At 47.1% G+C, this 18,479-nt stretch overlaps 1 long non-coding RNA gene across 1 annotated transcript in view; it reads left to right on the forward strand.

Annotated features, from left to right (window-relative positions):
• The first annotated feature begins 1,975 nt into the window (after nt 1-1,975).
• LOC307206914 overlaps nt 1,976-18,479 on the forward strand; it is a 166,499-nt gene continuing 149,995 nt past the window's right edge. The window contains exon 1 of the long non-coding RNA XR_013834532.1: nt 1,976-2,198. This is a non-coding gene — a long non-coding RNA (uncharacterized lncRNA). The remainder of the gene's footprint in view (nt 2,199-18,479) is intronic.

Below are 18,479 nucleotides of genomic sequence, written 5' to 3' on the forward strand. Positions count from 1 at the left end.
ACCCCCTGCCAAGCAGGAAACACCATCAGAGCACTCCTGACATATGGTTGTCAAGCCTCTGCTTAAAGACCTCCAAAGAAGGAGACTCCACCACACTCCTTGGCAGCAAATTCCACTGTCAAACAGCTCTTACTGTCAGGAAGTTCTTCCTAATGTTTAGGTGGAATCTTCTTTCTTGTAGTTTGGAGCCATTGCTCCGTGTCTGCTTCTCTGGACACGCTTCTCTTCTCTGGGACGGGGAATGGTGAGTGGGGTGGGGTGGTTATGCTTCTATTCTTCTACTTAGTGTGTGTGTGTGTGTGGAGGGAGTTGTGTCAGCGTTACTTGTATGGATTCTCTTACTATTCGCTTGTTGTATTTCCTTGGTGGTGAGAGAGGTTGTGGGTGGCTTAGGGTGTGGTTGGTTGTCTGTAGTGAGAATTGTTTTGGTGTGTGAACGGGGTGTGAGTGTGTATCTTTGAATCAGGTTAGCCAGATTGATTCGTATGCTGTCAGCAGATGCTTGTTGTCTTTTTGGACTGTGTATGTGATAAAGGGGAACCATACCATGGGTGAAGGTTCCTCCTTTGCTTCAATACAGACCCAAGTGGAATTTTATTTCAGGATGGGAAAAGCTTGCTTTCTCCCAGATTCGTTCTGATCCATTAACTCCCCCCCCCCTTTCCATTTTACTTTATGCAGTTTAAGATATGTTGATAACTGCCCTCTTAAAAGTAGTAAACAGCTGCGGGAAATGTCTTGGGCTGCCTTTAACGATTCCACAGGGAAATACAGCCTTGCCAACTTTGAATAATAATAGCCGAAGAAATAGTCGTTTCCCTCCTTGGTTTTGCAGGAGGGCAAGGTTGCCAACAGAATCTTGCTAGCGTGCCTGGTGTGTGTCACACTCCAGCAGACTGCTAATGAAAATTCTGTCTTGTAAACCCTGTAGTGTGTTCACAATTATAATTAGTGCTATTCTTAAAAAGGGTAGGGGGAGGCCAGCTTTGTGGGGGGGGGGGAAGGTAACCAGAATCTAAAGCAAGCACATTAGCCATTTTAAAAAAATTATTCACAGGTTTGCAGGTTCCAAATTACCTGACCTTGTTTCTAGAGTAGCTCTAATGCATTAGTGATCCACTCCACTTTTTACAATTTTATTTCCAGGATTAATTTAGGCAGCTGTGTACCCACTGTTTACTGCAGTTTTTAAGTGACTTCTGTTTTTCTTAAAAGCTACAGTTCCCGTCCCCCCCCCCCAATATCTGTGAGCATAAAATGAATCATGATGGAGCCATGTGATCGGACCAGTATTCCTTTTCACAGTGTGATTACATCAATGTGTCTACTAAGAAGGTGTGAAGAGCCCTGCTGGACCAAACCTAAAGTTCACTTAAATCCGTTGTCCTGTTTGCACAGTGTCCAAACAGAAGCCTGTGGGAAGCCTAAGGGTTGCAATACTGCAATTGCACTCTTCCTGCTTGTGATTCCCACCTACTGAGAATCAGTAAGTTTGTGGAGGCTACATGTCAGTGGTGCATGTGGCCGTGGAAGAAAAAATGAGCAGAGTCACATAGAAGTCAGCCCCCTAGATTGCTCTGTACAGTGGTACCTTGGTTTCCGAACAGCTTAGTTGCCGAACAAATTGGCTCCCGAATGATGCAAACCCGGAAGTAAATGATCCGGTTTGTGAATGTTTCTTGAAAGCAGAACATCTGACACGGCTTCCACCTGAGTGCAGGAAGCTCCTGCAGCCAATCGGAAGCTGTGCCTTGGTTTTCGAATGGTTTCAGGAGTTGAACGGACTCCGGGAATGGATTAAGTTCGAGAACCAAGGTACCACTGTATCCAATCCAGTCAAGCAAGATGATGATGAAGAAGAAGAGTTTGGATTTGATATCCCGCTTTTCGAAAGCACCCCTAAGTGCAAGTAGAGAAATAGGTACCGCTTTATAGCAGGAAGGTAAATGGCATTTCCGTGTGCTGTGCTGGTGCTGGCTCGCCAGAGCAGCTTCGTCACGCTGGCCACGTGACCCAGAAGTGTCTGCGGACAGCGCTGGCTCCCGGCCTCTTAAGTGAGATGAGCGCACAACCCTAGAGTCGGACACGACTGGCCCGTACGGGCAGGGGTACCTTTACCTTTATCACTCCCCTTAAGGAGTCTCAAAGCAGCTAACATTCTCCTTTCCCTTCCTCCCCCACAACAAACACACTGTGAGGTGAGTGGGGCTGAGAGACTTCAGAGAAGTGTGACTGGCCCAAGATCACCCAGCAGCTGCATGTGGAGGAGCGGGGAAGCGAACCCGGTTCACCAGAATACGAGACTACCGCTCTTAACCACTACACCATGCTGGTGTACATTGTAACAGTTCAAGGGCACATTTCCAGTCAGCAAAAGTGCTTGTGGGAGGTCCAGTGAGAGGAGTGGCCTGGAGAGTGGACATGGGACTCAGTTATACAGCGGCAAATAAAATACTTTAAGTGTGTTTTAAGGGCAATATAAAATGTGACACTAAATGGCTATGGTGAGACTTATGGAAAATTCAATGTTTGTTTTTTTAAAAAACGCTTTTAAAAAAAGCATTTTGAAAACTGTTTTTATATGTGTGTATATTCCACCAGTGTGTCAAGAGAGGCATGGAAAGCCGCACCCATCCTCCAGCTCAGAGGTTTCCCAGCCTTGATATATTTATTTGTAATTTTGATGAAGCCTTGTGAAGGAAAGCACACCTTCATTGATGTGGAGAAGATCTGAGTATTAGTTCAAAAGCTATTAAGGCTTTCCTGACATGGGTGTAGCCAAGGGGGGACGGGCGGGGGCAGCTGGCCCTCCAAATCAATCAAAATCAGTACAAATCTGAGGTTCTGCCCCCCTCCCGTAACAAAAGCCTGCCCACCCTAACAAAAATCCTGGCTACGCCCATGTTTCCTGACCCATTAAAGTCCATGGCAGCAGCTACTGGCAAAGTTATATAGTGCATGCTCTTGTTGTTGTTGAGTCATTTAGTCGTGTCCGACTCTTCGTGACCCCCTGGACCAGAGCACGCCAGGCACTCCTGTCTTCCACTGCAGTTTGGTCAAACTCATGCTGGTAGCTTCGAGAACACTGTCCCACCATCTTGTCCTCTGTCGTCCCCTTCTCCTTGTGCCCTCCATCTTTCCCAACATCAGGGTCTTTTCCAGAGAGTCTTCTCTTCTCATGAGGTGGCCAAAGTCTTGGAGCCTCAGCTTCAGGATCTGTCCTTCCAGTGAGCACTCCATTCCTTCAGAATGGAGAGGTTTGATCTTCTTGCAGTCCATAGGACTCTCAAGAGTCTCCTCCAGCACCATAATTCAAAAGCATCCATTTTTCGGTGATCAGCTTTCTTTATGGTCCAGCTCTCACTTCCATACATCACTACTGGGAAAACTATAGCTTTAACTATACGGACCTGAGTGCATGCTCAGTTTCATTCTAAAGCTAGAATGCTGCCAGTACTCCAGTCTTTGCAGGGGGCGCCACCTACTGGCGTCTGTATGGAATCCTTCAATGATGGAATGTTACTTTTCAGGGAATTGGGAGAGAGGGATAAATTGCATGGGGGCAGAGACATCAATGCCTCAGGCTGACATTCTGTCTTCAGAAAGGGGGGTGCGGGTGGGGGAGGGGAAAGCTCACAAGGTGTGTTTCTGGGAAGGAGCAGCTCAGTCCACCACTGGGGAGTAGGGACCGAAGAGGGGGAAGAAGGAGAGCGAGCACAACGCAGACCGTGGATTGGGGAGTGGGAGAGACAGGGGGAAGCTGGAGGAGTGTTCTGTACAGTTAACGGCTTCAAAATCAGCTGGAAAAGGACAAATGATCCACCTTAAGAGAAAGCCAGTGTGATGTAATGGGCAGAGTGCTGAGATCAGATTTGAATCCCTGCTCAGGGATGAAGCTCATTGGGTGACCTTGAACGTGTCCCTTTCAGCCTTCTGGCTGAACCACAGGTTGTGAAAATAAACAGGAAAGGCAGCAAACTACACCTAATGACTTGCTAGCATGCATATATATATATATATATATATATATATGCACACACACACAGTGGTACCTTGGTTCTCGAACTTAATCTGTTCCAGGAGTCCGTTTGATTCCTGAAACCATTCAAAAACCAAGGCACAACTTCCGATTGGCTGCAGGAGCATTGGACATTTGGTTTCTGAAAAATGTTTGTGAACAGGAACACTTACTTCCAGGTTTGCGGTGTTTAGGAGCCAATTTGTTTGACAACTAAGTCATTTGGGAACCAAGTTACCACTACACACACACACACACACACACACACAGAGAGAGAGAGAGAGAGAGAGAGAGAGAGAGAGAGAGAGAGACTGCAGTCTTGGTGGCAGTTCATGCTATAGTACAGTGGTACCTCGGGTTAAGAACTTAATTCATTCTGGAGGTCCATTCTTAACCTGAGGTACCACTTTAGCTAATGGGGCCTCCCGCCGCTACTGCTGCACGATTTCTGTTCTCATCCTGAAGCAAAGTTCTTTAACCCGAGGTACTATTTCTGGGTTAGCGGAGTCTGTAACCTGAAGTGTCTGTAACCTGAAGCATCTGTAACCCGAGGTACCACTGTACTGTGAATTGTGCTTCAGTCTGCTGTATATAACCTTTCCAACAGGTTGTACTACAGTGCAAAGTTTGGAGCTGTGAAAGGAAGTGGACATATAATGGACATATAACTGATAACCACTTGTATTCAAAAGCTAATAGTTATAAAACAAACTACTTTCATGTTTGACGGAACTTAATACTTTAATATTAATTTTCCTCATTTGCACTTTCTTAATAGTTCCAGTTTCTTTCAAGTAGCAAAGGTGGTTGGGATATTTGCTTACCGGCACATTAAACAACCTCGTGAGTTTGGGCTCATGCGCATTTATTTATAAGAATATTCATAAACTGCTAATTCATTTTAAAAAATACGACAGAGTACAATAGAATCATTAAAATACTGCAAGAGTCCTAAAATGCAGAGCAGATGACCAACTAAGTAATTCTCAGATTAATTCTCTAAAAAGCAAAGCAAAAAAAACACAACATTTTCAGCAGGCAATGACATACGAAAATTGTCGGTGCCCAGTCCGATTTCAGCAAGGACAATGCACGTTGGTTTCAGTTCATGCAATGTTCCTGGAAGTAGTTTCCTAATCCTCGCAATGGCAGAGGGAGGTGCTTGCTCAGATGGCAGAACATTCGTTTGGCAGAAGGAGCAGCAGTCCTGAGAAAGATCGTGGAGAGGGATGGATAGCACTTAGGCAAGCAAACAACTGGATCGATAACTGGAACGGCTGGATCCCAGGCAGAGATTAATATGAATGAGATGTCCAGCTTCACTGACTATGTTTACCTAATTCCTTCCAACATCAATAATTTTTATGGTGCGGTTACCTAACTTGGTTTCCAACTTGCTGCTTAATCTATAAAGCTATTATTACCTGCTTCTTGATTGGAGAGGCAGTGGGGAGCAGGACTGATTATGATTATGCCCTTATTATTGCAGGGCTACCGAATCAAGGGAGAGAGGAGGCTGGCAGGGTTTTTGGCTTTCCAAATGCTCTCAGCAGGCTCCAAATTAGCAGCGAGTGCTGCTGCATCTGTTTCCAAAGCAAACCCAATGAGTTTTATTGTTTCCCCAGACCTTCTGAGTTGTGCCCTGTCCACGGCCCGTTCCCTGTCACCCGTTTTGGTTACCTCGTAATTAAACACTGCCAAGAGAAAGGCTAGGCTCAATGAACCATCTGGATCTTCTTGCTCTAATTTACTGAAATGCATCAGAGGCTTCTGTTCTGTTTCTCTGGATTTCTCAGATAAAGGCTATATTAATGCAGCCGGAAAACTTTGAAGTTAGCAGAGATAAAACAATCAGCAGGTACTTAAGTTGAAGGATATGAGGTGGAGAGAAAAGCCCAGCACTGCTTTCCTTTTGGGTAGTCACCCAAAGATAAATCTTTGGTAATGAGATGCCTTGCTGACTTATTAGAGTCCTGATCATTTAAAATGTAAATCCCGAAGAATGAGTGAAAAGCAGCAATCTATCAGAGAAGCTTTCTGGTTTGTGTGTGCGTGTTTTTTTCAAATAAATAAAACGAAACAAGCATGCCAGCTGCCTCTTTTATCTTTTACAAACGACACACTGCCATCTTGCAATTAGCAGTACTGACAACTCTCCATGTTACCAAATAGAAAAAAGAAGAAGGTAGAATCCTTTGCAGTGTAAGAGATTCTGACTAAGTCCTAGTTTTTCTCACTGAGGTGGCAAATCTGTTTCTTCAGATCGTAGGTGGGGGGTTGCGTGACAGAATGCTTCCACACGGGGGGGAGACCCCACCAACAAAAAAAATTCTAGATCAGCCTAATTTGTATTTTATTTCTATTATGAACATGTCATTATTAGGGCTGCAAGCTGGTTAATCAGTGAAAAAAAAAAGGACGGAAGATTGAGCCACAGAATTAAAGAAAAGAATCTCAGTTAATTAGGCAAGTGAACCTGTCACCTTGTGGAATGGATTCCGTTTCTGCTTCCCAAAGTATCTGTGCTTTTGAAAGCAGAATCTGAAGCACAAATCAAGGAAAGGAAGCAGCTGGAAATAGATGCTGGATGCTGAGAGGGTAGCCACTTACGCATCGCAGAAAAAGAGGGCACAGATTTGCATAAAAATTGCATGTGCTCATTTATATGTGTAGATGCAACTTTAGAAATAATTACTACGATTTAAAATGAAACACAATATGATCACCATCATGTTGGAAGATGCAGCCAGGTGACCTGTGAGCCTGCTTCGTCTGCTGTCCAGGTGTTCTTTGTTGACGGACACCTTAAAGACCCTTGCTCTCCCTTCCTACGGTTCTTTATCTTTTTTTTTCAAAAAAATTTTTTATTGGTTTTCACAATATTATAAAGAAACAAACACATAAGACAAACAAACATAAATCATAACCTTATTGAAAATTACACTTATTAACTTTGTTAAGTGACTTCCCCGCTTCCCCTTGGTTGAATTTCATTGCATATTCTTTTAACGGTTTCCCAAGTCACAATTCTTATAAAATTTAACTTAAACATTAACATCCTTAAATCTTCACTTTATGAAATAAAACATATTAATTCATCACTTAACATAAATAAAATCCTATGCCAATTAAGTATATGCAAGCTGTTTTCAGTTAGTTTAACTTAACATATTTAACTAAATAGATTAAATTTAATCCACTCTTCCTGATACTCCTCCTCCTTCTGGTCGTGGACTCTTCTGGTTAGGTCAGCTAGCTCCGAAAGAAACCCATCATCACGGTTCTTTATCTTTAAACTAGACTTGGACGGGACAACCCTGCAAAATAAAGTATGGCTTCAAACAGAGGATGGTTCTCTGTGAATCAGGACTCATGGCCATGCTTTGCTGAGCATGACTGATGTTGTAGTTGGCACCTGTCTGGCTCCAGAGACAATGGAGTGCAGGATGAAGCCAAACCACTGGAGAATCTCAGCGCCGGCTGTGGCTGCAGAAACCAGTAACTCGTAACTGCTGTCTCCCGCATTGTTTTTGCTGCTTTGGCAGCGCTGAAGTGACCTCCCCAGGGCACAAGCCCAGACAGTGTATATGGAGGTCCTGAGCTGCCCAGACGAGAAGACCCCCCTCTCGGCCTCACTGATGGGGTCCAAGGTTAAGCCGAGCAATACGTTTGGCACCAGCTTGGCTGCAGGAGTTGCTGGGAGGAGGCACACAAGGCCCCATCCAACAGTCTTCAGGACTCCACTCTGGATCTGAGTAGGGTTTACTCCTTAGCTTTTTCTTCTCCTGAAGAGATCTTGCAAAGCAGCAGAGTTTTAGGATCAGAGTTTTCCTTCCCCTAGATGTGGTGCATTCCCAGGTTGATGAGCCCCATCTGCCCCTTGAGCACAGTGAACAAATTATGCCCATTTCTTGAGCCTGATAAGTTCAACAAGCTGACAAGTTTACAGTTATGGCTGGGGTTGGGGGTTGAGGAGCAGCTAACCAGATGAGACAATGGAAGTATTTGACTGGACTGCTAATTTCTTAACAACTAAGCAAATAGGGACGTGGGTGGCGCTGTGGGTTAAACCACAGAGCCTAGGACTTGCTGATCAGAAGGTCAGCGGTTTGAATCCCCGCAACTGGGTGAGCTCCCATTGCTTGGTCCCTGCTCCTGCCAACCTAGCAGTTCGAAAGCACATCAAAGTGCAAGTAGATAAAGAGGTACCACTCCAGCAGGAAGGTAAACAGCGTTTCCGTGCGCTGCTCTGGTTCGCTAGAAGTGGCTTAGTTCTGCTGGCCACATGACCCTGAAGCTGTACACCGGCTCCCTCCGCCAATAAAGTGAGATGAGCGCCGCAACCCCAGAGTCGGTCATGACTGGACCTAATGGTCAGAGGTCCCTTTACCTTTTAAGCAGATAACTAGGGGCTGGACAATTCGGATTGGGACTGCAGCACTGGGGAAGGGAGCATATTCCTTTCTCCAGTGCTGTTTCCCAGATGGCATTCCGCCCCTCACCTGCAACATGCCCTGTTCACATATTACATCATGTTTAAACTCTTAGAAGTTCAGAATGTTGCCAGTTTTACAAGTTCGCTGAAAATAATACAAGCCTTCCTTCTCTGATCAGTGGGTGTGTGTCATAGTGTCTTATATGCAGTCACCTTTGCACAGCACCTTGCAAAGTGAATGTATAGGGAAGAACAGAAATATGTAAATGTATGCAGGTTTAATCAATCAATTGATTAATTGGCTAAAAGCCAGAGAGTTAATCAACTAAAAGCTCTTTAATCAGTTGATAGTCTTAGCAAAGACTATAAAGAGCCTGATGAAAGCAATTTCGAAGTTTGCCTACTCCCATCCACAAGAACCATTGTTAATGGAAAGAAGACAATTCCTACTAATTAAAGCGCTAACACTTCACAACAATCAATTGCCTGTGTATGTTTTCGAGGCTGCGTGTGGAGCAGGTTGGATTCCGCCCCCACTTTTCTTTTTAAGAAAGAGCACGACGTGTGGCTGATGCACAATATTGGGATGATCTGTTGATAATTGAATAAGGGAGACAGGGACAATGACAAGCGCAATATGAAAACAGATGGATTAATAAGCTCTAAAGGCCAGCATGAGGGATGTGAGGGGAAAGCTATGGGTTTTGATTAGGGGATGCTCAATGACCACAAGATTTCTTTCAGACCCCAATTTCGCTTGGACTGGTTTGGAGATCAGCCCACTTTGCCTCAGCGCTGAATCGGAACCTTGATTTGGAAAATCTGAAGCTTCTCTTTTCTGTCCTGCTCAACTAGTGTTGAGCAGGACATCACAAAGTGCAAAGCAGATTAGGCATTGGAATGTTGCAGAAACAGATAGAATTGAATGTGCAGCCTTTTGCAAGCCAGCAGAACCACATTTATCCCCAAGGCTTGTTGTTGTTTAGTCATTCAGTCATGTCTGATTCTTCGTGACCCCATGGACCAGAGCACGCCAGGCACTTCTGTCTTCCACTGCCTCCTTCATGCTGGTAGCTTCGAGAACACTGTCCAACCATCTCATCCTCTGTCGTCCCCTTCTCCTTGTGCCCTCCATCTTTCCGAACATCAGGGTCTTTTCCAGGGAGTCTTCTCTTCTCATGAGGTGGCCAAAGTCTTGGAGCCTCAGCTTCAGGATCTGTCCTTCCAGTGAGCACTCAGGGCTGATTTCCTTCAGAATGGAGAGGTTGGATCTTCTTGCAGTCCATGGGACTCTCAAGAGTCTCCTCCAGCACCATAATTCAAAAGCATCCATTCTTCGGTGATCAGCCTTCTTTATGGTCCAGCTCTCACTTCCATACATCACTAATGGGAAAACCATAGCTTTTACTATATGACTCCCCAAGGCTACACCTTTCCAGTCCTGTCACGAAACTTGCTGGTATAGGCACCTGATCAGAGAAGCACATTCCCTAGCTTGGTGAGAGCAGCCGGGGCGCCACTGTGCTGGTGCAATGCAATATGCCTGATGTTAAGAGCTCAGGTTCTGTACAGAACAGAAGGCAAGCAAAATATCCAGCAGAGGCTTGTGCAGGCAAAGCACCTACTCTCACTGAAACAGACTTTCCAGGCAGATTGGACTACTGCAATGCGCTCTACGAGGGGCTACCTTTGAAGGTGAGCTGGAAACTACAACTAATCCAGAATGCGGCAGCTAGACTGGTGACTGGGAGCGGCTGCCGAGACCACATAACACCGGTCTTGAAAGACGTACATTGGCTCCCAGTACGTTTCCGAGCACAATTCAGAGTGTTGGTGCTGACCTTTAAAGCCCTAAACGGTCTTGGCCATGTATACCTGAAGGAGCGTCTCCACCCCCATCGTTTTACCTGGACACTGAGGTCCACCACTGAGGGCCTTCTGGCGTTTCCCTCACTGCAAGAAGCAAAGCTACAGGGAACCAGGCAGAGGGCCTTCTCGGTAGTGGCGCCTGCCCTGTGGAACGCGAAATGAGCGCCGCAACCCCAGAGTCGGCCACGACTGGACCTAATGGTCAGGGGGTCCCTTTCCCTTTACTGCACAGGGAAGCAATTGAAATATTTGGAGGGGGCTGGCCTGGGCAAAGCCCCTATTCTAAACAAACAAACAAACAAACAAACAAACACATTTGCCAGGCATCTCAGGCCCATGGTGCCTATACCGCAGTGTGGGGTATCGTGCTGGAGCAGTGAAGTATATTTCCAGAGGTCCAGAAACTTAAATTGGGGTGGAACGGCATTGAAAGAGGAGCACAAGCAGGCAGGAAGGCATAGCAGCGTGGCAAGCTCCCTTAATAAAGATTGGTTGTCCCTGCAGGTTTGTATAGGGGGATACAAACTTTCAGACAGCCTGGGCCCAGACAATAAAGGCCTTTATAGATCACAACCAGCACTTTGAATTTTGCCCAGAAACAGAACAGTAGCCAGTGAAGCTGTTTTAACAAGGGAGTAACATGTCCCCTAACCAGCCCCAGTCAGAAGTCTGGCCATAGCATTCTGGAACAGCAGAAGCTTGCAAACACTTTTCAAAGGCAACCCCATGTCGAGTGCATTACAGTAGTCCATCCTGGGTGTAACTAAGGCATGCATCAGCATGGCCACATCTGACTTCCAGCTTCTAAGCTATTAACTGCTATGAAATCAACCAATTTTACTTTTTAAAAACAAAGAGTAACATGAATGCTTGGCAAGTCTCAGGCTGAAGGCATACTTTCATCTGACACCCATAATGTGCTATTGCTTGTGGCAGTTGGACCTTGGGTCACCCCCCTGGAGACCCTGCAGCCAATCGGGGCTGGGGGGAGAACATATCAGGAAGGAGTAGAGAGTTAAAAATGATAGAACCTGAGATTTGAACTGTCAGGTTGGAGTAAGATAGAGCCTGTTGTGATGGCCTGGGAATCGGATTCAGAGGCTGAACCTGAGAAATCCCAGCCTGCACAGGAGTCCCCGCCTCCAGGGCCGGCTGAGCTGGGGCAGGGGCTTGAACCTGAAGGGTCCTCACCTGTGCCGGATCCTCAGGAGCAGACACCAGCTGAGTCTGCTCTGGCTCCTGAGGTGATGGAGGACCCATTGCCTGCAGGTGCTCCTCTCCCAGCCCTGTCAGGGGAAGGTGAGTTTGCCTCTGGGTCCGGGAACCCTCCAGCCTCTCCTGAGCTGCAGAGGCTCAGGGCAGGGAAGCGGAGGGAACTAAGTTCTCACAGGAGGAGTGCTCGCCTCCAGGCCAGGAGAGGCGAGTCACCTGTGGGCCGGGACTGCCCTATGCCTTGGGGCAGATAAAAGCCAGCCAGCCTCAGTCCCAGGTTGCGGGAGCAACATTGTTGGTAGCCTGTTCCTGCTGGCACCCTGTCCTGCTCTTCTGCCAGAGTTCCTGACCACACCTGACTCCTTGTCTTGGACCCCGCTTCAGCCTTGACGGACAGCCTCTATACCACACCCTCGACCTCAGACTGGACTCGGACCACGCCGCACAGTAACCCCCTGGGACCAGCACGCCTGTATAGAGCCTAGAGAGGGCTTGGCTAGAGCCTGATAGGGCTGGCATAGGGTTTAGCTAGGAATTAGCAAGGTGGTATGGGTTGGCTAGGCAGGGCAACAGAGATTATTTCCCTGAGGGGAAGGAAAAGATCCTAGAAGGGGGTAGAAGTGTTTTACTGGCTTAGTAAAACAAATAGCCATTCTAGGAGAAATTAGTTTAATTAGAAAAGGGTTTAAAGTGAAAGTTCTAAGTAAGTCTTAATTTTCTGTAAAGTGCTTTTGATTGAAACTAAGTGCTGTGCCTTATAAGAGTTACCATTAAGCCTTAACCCTCATCAAGGGTGTTTAAATAAAATTCCAGTTTAGTTTCCAACTTGCCTCATCCTTACTTTGATCCTCTGGCTGAAGAAAAAGTGGCCTCAGGTTTTCCTTTCACATTAATAAGAGTCCTTGCTGTTGTATATTAGTAAGCAATACCACGTAGAGAGAACCGAACCGCAGGCCTCTCAAGTGTTACTGACAGGTTAAGTTATAAAGCACCCCAAACCCAGACACATTACCTCATTCCTATCTTTATTAAAAGGGACGCAGGTGGCGCTGTGGGTTAAACCACAGAGCCTAGGGCTTGCCGATCAGAAGGTTGGCGGTTCGAATCCCCGCGACGGGGTGAGGTCCCGCTGCTCGGTCCCTGCTCCTGCCAACCTAGCAGTTTGAAAGCACGTCAAAGTGCAAGTAGATAAATAGGTACCGCTCCGGCGGGAAGGTAAACAGCGTTTCCGTGCGCTGCTCTGGTTCGCCAGAAGCGGCTTAGTCATGCTGGCCACATGACCCAGAAGCTGTACGCCAGCTCCCTCGGCCAATAAAGCGAGTTGAGCGCCACAACCCCAGAGTCGGCCACGACTGGACCTAGTGGTCAGGGGTCCCTTTACCTTTACCTTTATACAAACCTGCTAAGATCCTCAGGTGACAGGAGCAAGCCAGCAGTAAATCACACCAAACATGATAGAGTTAACTTGGGGGAAAAGCAACATATAAATATATTAAATAAGTAAAATAATGGACCAGGATTCCCTGGACTAGGAGAGTTAATTTGCAAATATGATGAGACCTAATGCACCAGCCAACAACGGCACAGATTTGCAAATAAAATTCATATGCTAATTTATATGTATGGATGCAAATTTAGAAATAGTTACTGTAATTTTAATAGAATTACAGTACATTTCATCATAACGGGGAAGACAGGGACAGGGTGATCTATGTGCTGCTCAGTCTGTTGTCAAGTGCTAACCACTGATGGGAAACTACAAGTCTCTCCCTTTTTATGGTTCTTTGAATGGACCTTCTTCAGATAGAGAGGTCTGTTCTCTGAGAGGTCTTCAGATAGAGGCTGACCTCTATCCCTAGAGGCAAAACCGAAAATGCTGCCCCCCTGCGGGCAAGCAGGTGGTGGGTACATGCATGTGTGTCAGGGGCTGGACGAGGAGGAATGGTGGGGGCAGCCCCCCACCTTCTCTTGAACCTTCCCAAGAACAGGAGGACAGTATAGATTTAGAACAGTGGTTTGCAGAAGGGCATAATTCAGAGGCTGCAGAGGGCAGAAGCTGGGAAATACTGGAAGAGGAAGAGCAGGAAGGAGGAGAAGCACTGGGGGAGAGGCAGCAGACAGATTCAGTGTCCTTGGAAAGCATTCCTGACCCCCCCCCTTCAAGACCAGGCAGGCATTGCAGTTATTAGAACAGATTGCTCAGAGGCAGAAAGCTCAGATTAACCAGCGCAGGAGTGACGTCAAATAAGGGAGACGTAGGGTGGCTGGACCATAAAGAAGGCTGATTGACGAAGAATGACTGATCCTCTGTCCTCTTGATTCAGTCATACATAGTTTTCAGCTGGGTCAGAATATGGATAGGGGTGTGTGTCCCATGGACTGCAAGAAGATCAAACCTCTCCATTCTGAAGGAAATCAGCCCTGAGTGTTCACTGGAAGGACAGATCCTGAAGCTGAGGCTCCAAGACTTTGGCCACCTCATGAGAAGAGAAGACTCCCTGGAAAAGACCCTGATGTTGGGAAAGATGGAGGGCACAAGGAGAAGGGGAGGACAGAGGACGAGATGGTGGGACAGTGCTCTCAAAGCTACCAGCATGAGTCTGACCAAACTGCGGGAGGCAGTGGAAGGCAGGAGTGCCTGGCGTGCTCTGGTCCAGGGGGTCACGAAGAGTCGGACACGACTAAACGACTAAACAACTGGGTGGGTGGGACTTTACTTGGAGCAATGCCATTATTAGGGAAGGCTGCATTCCTTCATCGTTCTCTGTGAATTATTGAATAAATTGCTTGGGAAGAACTCTTAATCGTTTCTATAATTCTGGGTTGCTCCCCTGGGAGGGAGTTGATTCCCCAGAGCCTGACAGAGTGGGATGAGCATGCAGAAGAGAAGGCAGTGGTGACTGGAAAAAACGCAGGAGGCAGATCTGCCACCTTTCCCAGCTATTCGAAGCCTGCCGCCCTGAGGCAACTGCCTCACCTGATGAGCAGGCCGGCCCCTAATGTTCACCCTGTTTGCATGCTCTGCCGCTTCAGCAGCAGAAAACCTTGGGGGGAAGAACGTATGGTATCCAAAATGATGTAAGCATGACTGAGACCATGCATGTCTCTGTGGGGGAAAACCAGGAGAATGATGTGCTAATATAATTAAGAATGAGAAAAGAAGACTCTGGTGGTGGGGCAGGGTTAATAAAAGCTATGTATCAACAACATTTGGAAACATGTACAGGTCCACTGAAGTTGTAAGAGATTTTACAAAAGATTAAAGGAGCCCAACAGCCAGCCATGGCCTGTCCGGGGGATTTCTCAGTTTCTTTCATGAAGGATTATCCAGCCTTGGCTGTTTGCTTGCTGTGCTGCAGCAAAACCTGTTGTGGTTCAAAAGAAACCAATAATTAGGTCAATGGGGAACTCTCGGTTACATTCTTAGCTTACAGGCAGTGGCAAAAGAGCCATTCCAGAGTTTATAAGGGAACACTTTCTATTCTCCACTAGAGCTGGGGATCTGAACAGTTATCCTTGTAAACAGAAGGGCTTGTGAGAGAGCAAGAGCCATTCGGAAGAACCGGAGAGCCAAATTGAAAAGATAACTAAGGTTTTCTATTCCCCTTTCAAGAACATAAGCCCCGAGGGTTGCAAATCACGCTGTGTAGGGGAGGCAAGAGTCCCATCTCTCATTTTTACACCAGAACAGGTGAGAGAATAAGGGTTGGTCACACTACTTTCCCAGTTCTTCGACATAGAGGAAGCTGGGGCTACTGTCCTTTAAGCAGATGTGCTGTTGCCATTAATATTGGTGCTGTTTTGTGTTTCTGTAAAGGTAAAGGTAAAGGGACCCCTGACCATTAGGTCCAGTCATGGCTGACTCTGGGGCTGTGGCGCTCATCTCGCTTTACTGGCTGAGGGAACCAGTGTACAGCTTCCGGGTCATATGGCCAGCAGGAATAAGCCGCTTCTGGCGAACCAGAGCAGCGCACGGAAATGCCGTTTACCTTCCCACCGGAGCGGTACCTATTTATCTACTTGCACTTTGACGTGCTTTCGAACTGCTAGGTGGGCAGGAGCTGGGACTGAGCAACGGGAGCTCACCCCGTCGCAGGGATTTGAACCGCCAACCTTCTGATCGGCAAGCCCTAGGCTCCGTGGTTTAACCCACAGCGCCACCCGCGTCCCTATTTGTGTTTCTGTAAGTTGCCTTGAATCTAGGCATTAGAAGCACTCCCATGTTATCCCCCCCTCTATTCTGCTGCCCTCTGTTCTCCCACCACCCACACTAGTGCACTCTCAAGACCCTCATACTGATGTTGCAATACCCAGCCAGCACATGCCAACTGCTCTGTTCACTCATGTCTTAGGGGCTTCATTCAGCTGGCTACTCTACTCTCTACCCCCAGAATTGTTATTACTACCGTATTGGCCCGAATATAAGCTGCACCCGAATATAAGCCGCACCTTTAAAATTCAAAGGGCGGGGGGAGAGGAAAAAAAAGACAATACCCAAATAAATACCTGAATAAATGCGTCCCTAAGTTGATCCTGGGGGGGGGGGGATGTAGTTTCTCCCAAGGGGTGTTTCAATAGTTTCCCCCAATTAAGAGTGTCAGCAGCAACAGCAGCCAGGCATGTGGGGCAGGAAAATGGAGTTTGGAGGGTGGGTGAGCAGGGAGGAAGGGAGGAAGGGGGTATTTGGAGGAGCCGGGGGCAGGCAAGGAGGCTTATGGGGAGATAAGGGAGGGAAGCTTGGGGTTTAGGACTGCTGCTGCTGCTGCTGCTGGCCTCCAGTTCAAATTCAGATTGGCTTAAATACAAGCCTAGTTATTTTTCTCTTTTGCAGACGGGATGGGGAATAGCAAGGCTTATTTCTGATCCAGCCCTGTTTGAGGAGGTGGGGGGGCGTCACCCACCACTGCTTTTCAACCTATGGTCAGGCCATAACCTTAGGGCTACATTCACATTGAACAAACACATTGAGCTTGCAGGGCAGCAGGTGAAGAAGGAGCAAAAAGGGTTTTCTTGTGTGTGTGTTTCTTGTGGCTGATTAGCTGCTCTCCCTGTGCAAAGGTCAGAGGGGGCAGGGTTTCTGTTGAGGGAGGTGATTAGCTGTGGGAGGAGCTTATCAGAGCTTGTAGGGCAGCGGCTGAAGAAGGAGCAAAAAGGGTTTTCTCCTGTGTGTGTTTCTTGTGGCTGATTAGCTGTTCTCCCTGTGCAAAGGTCAGAGGGGGCAGGGTTTCTGTTCAGGTAGGTGATTAGCTGTGGGAGGAGCTTATCAGAGCTTGTAGGGCAGTGGCGCGCGCCTGGTGGCGCGTGCAATTTGATCTATCTTTAGATTTAGGGGAGCTAGTCTCAAATGTTTGTTGGGGGAGACCTAGGGTTTTTTTGGGGGGGAGTTACTTGTCCTGTCTGCACGCTTCTTATGATGGAGGACCACTGTAGCCAGCCCCAACGACACGTTCTCAAGATGGAGAGTGAGGGAACAGCTGCAGTCGCCTGCGGTTCCTGCACAATGTTTGTCATCTTGCCAAAGGTTGCAGGCAGTTTTACCTGCAGCAATTGCATGTTGATTGCCCTCTTAAAAGACAAAGTCCAGCAACTGGAGGAATGTGTGGCTACGCTCCAAAGAATTAGAGAGCTGGAGCTCTTCTTGGAAGCAACAGAGCACACTGTCTCCACCAAGGAGGAGACAGGGGACTCCCCTGAGAAGGAGGCTAGTTCACCAACACAGGAGCCAGATATATGGAGAAACGTGACTCAAAGAAGTAGGAGGCCCAGGGTTCGCTCTGATTGTTTAGAAATACACAATCGCTTTGAGGTCCTCTCCCCTAGCATGGAAGACGAAGAGCAGACTCCATTTGAGGATCTCTCCCTCGTTACAGTCGATCAGGTATACGAAGACGAGCAGCAAAGTCAGTCCTCAGGGAATGTGCAGGCGACCTTGGAACGGACAGATCACGGAAGAACCCCGACCAAACCTAAGAGGAGGCGTGTAGTGGTGATAGGGGATTCCCTACTGAGGGGAACAGAAGCAGTGATCTGTGGGCCTGACAAGATGTCTCGGGAAGTGTGCTGTCTCCCCGGGGCTAAGATCCAAGATGTAACTGAACGACTACAAGGAATCATAAAACCCACTGACAAATACCCCTTCCTCTTGGTTCATGTGGGAACCAACGACACTGCAAGCAATAGCCTCCAGAAGATCAAAAGAGACTATGAGGCTCTGGGCAGGAAACTGAAGCAATTAAATGCACAAATTGTCATCTCATCTGTCCTCCCAGTTGAACGACGTGGCCCAGGGAGAGAGCGAAAAATAGTGGAAGTGAACAGCTGGCTTCGCAAATGGTGTAAACAGGAACGGTTTGGATTCTTAGATCACGGACTGCAGTTTCTTGAAGATGGACTTCTGGCAAGAGATGGGCTGCACCTCACAACGGTTGGGAGGAATGTTTTTGCCAAAAATCTCAGAAGCCTCATCAGGAGGGCTTTAAACTGACTAATGTGGGGGAGGAAGACAGTGCTCCTGAAGGTAGGAGTCTATCAATTGATGAAGATGATCATCCAAATGTCATAGACCAAATGGAGCAAACAGTACGCAGACCTAGTGGTGGGAGGAAAAAATCCTTAAATAAGAGACACGGGGGAATGATTAATGGACTTCAATGTCTGTACACTAATGCGCAAAGCATGGGTAATAAACAAGATGAGCTTGAGCTCTTGGTACAGCAAACTAAATATGACATAATAGGCATCACTGAAACATGGTGGGATAAGTCCCACGACTGGAATGTAATAATGGAGGGTTACAATCTATTTCAGAGAAACAGACCAGACAAGAAAGGAGGAGGAGTGGCGTTATATGTCAGGGATGTGTATACCTGTGAAGAGATCCAAGATTTAGAACCTCAAAGCCAAAGTGAGAGCATTTGGGTCAAAATTAAGGGAGAGATGAATAAC

This window comes from Podarcis cretensis, assembly GCF_951804945.1.
Source record: "Podarcis cretensis genome assembly, chromosome: 17".
In the NCBI taxonomy this organism is placed as follows: domain Eukaryota; kingdom Metazoa; phylum Chordata; class Lepidosauria; order Squamata; family Lacertidae; genus Podarcis; species Podarcis cretensis.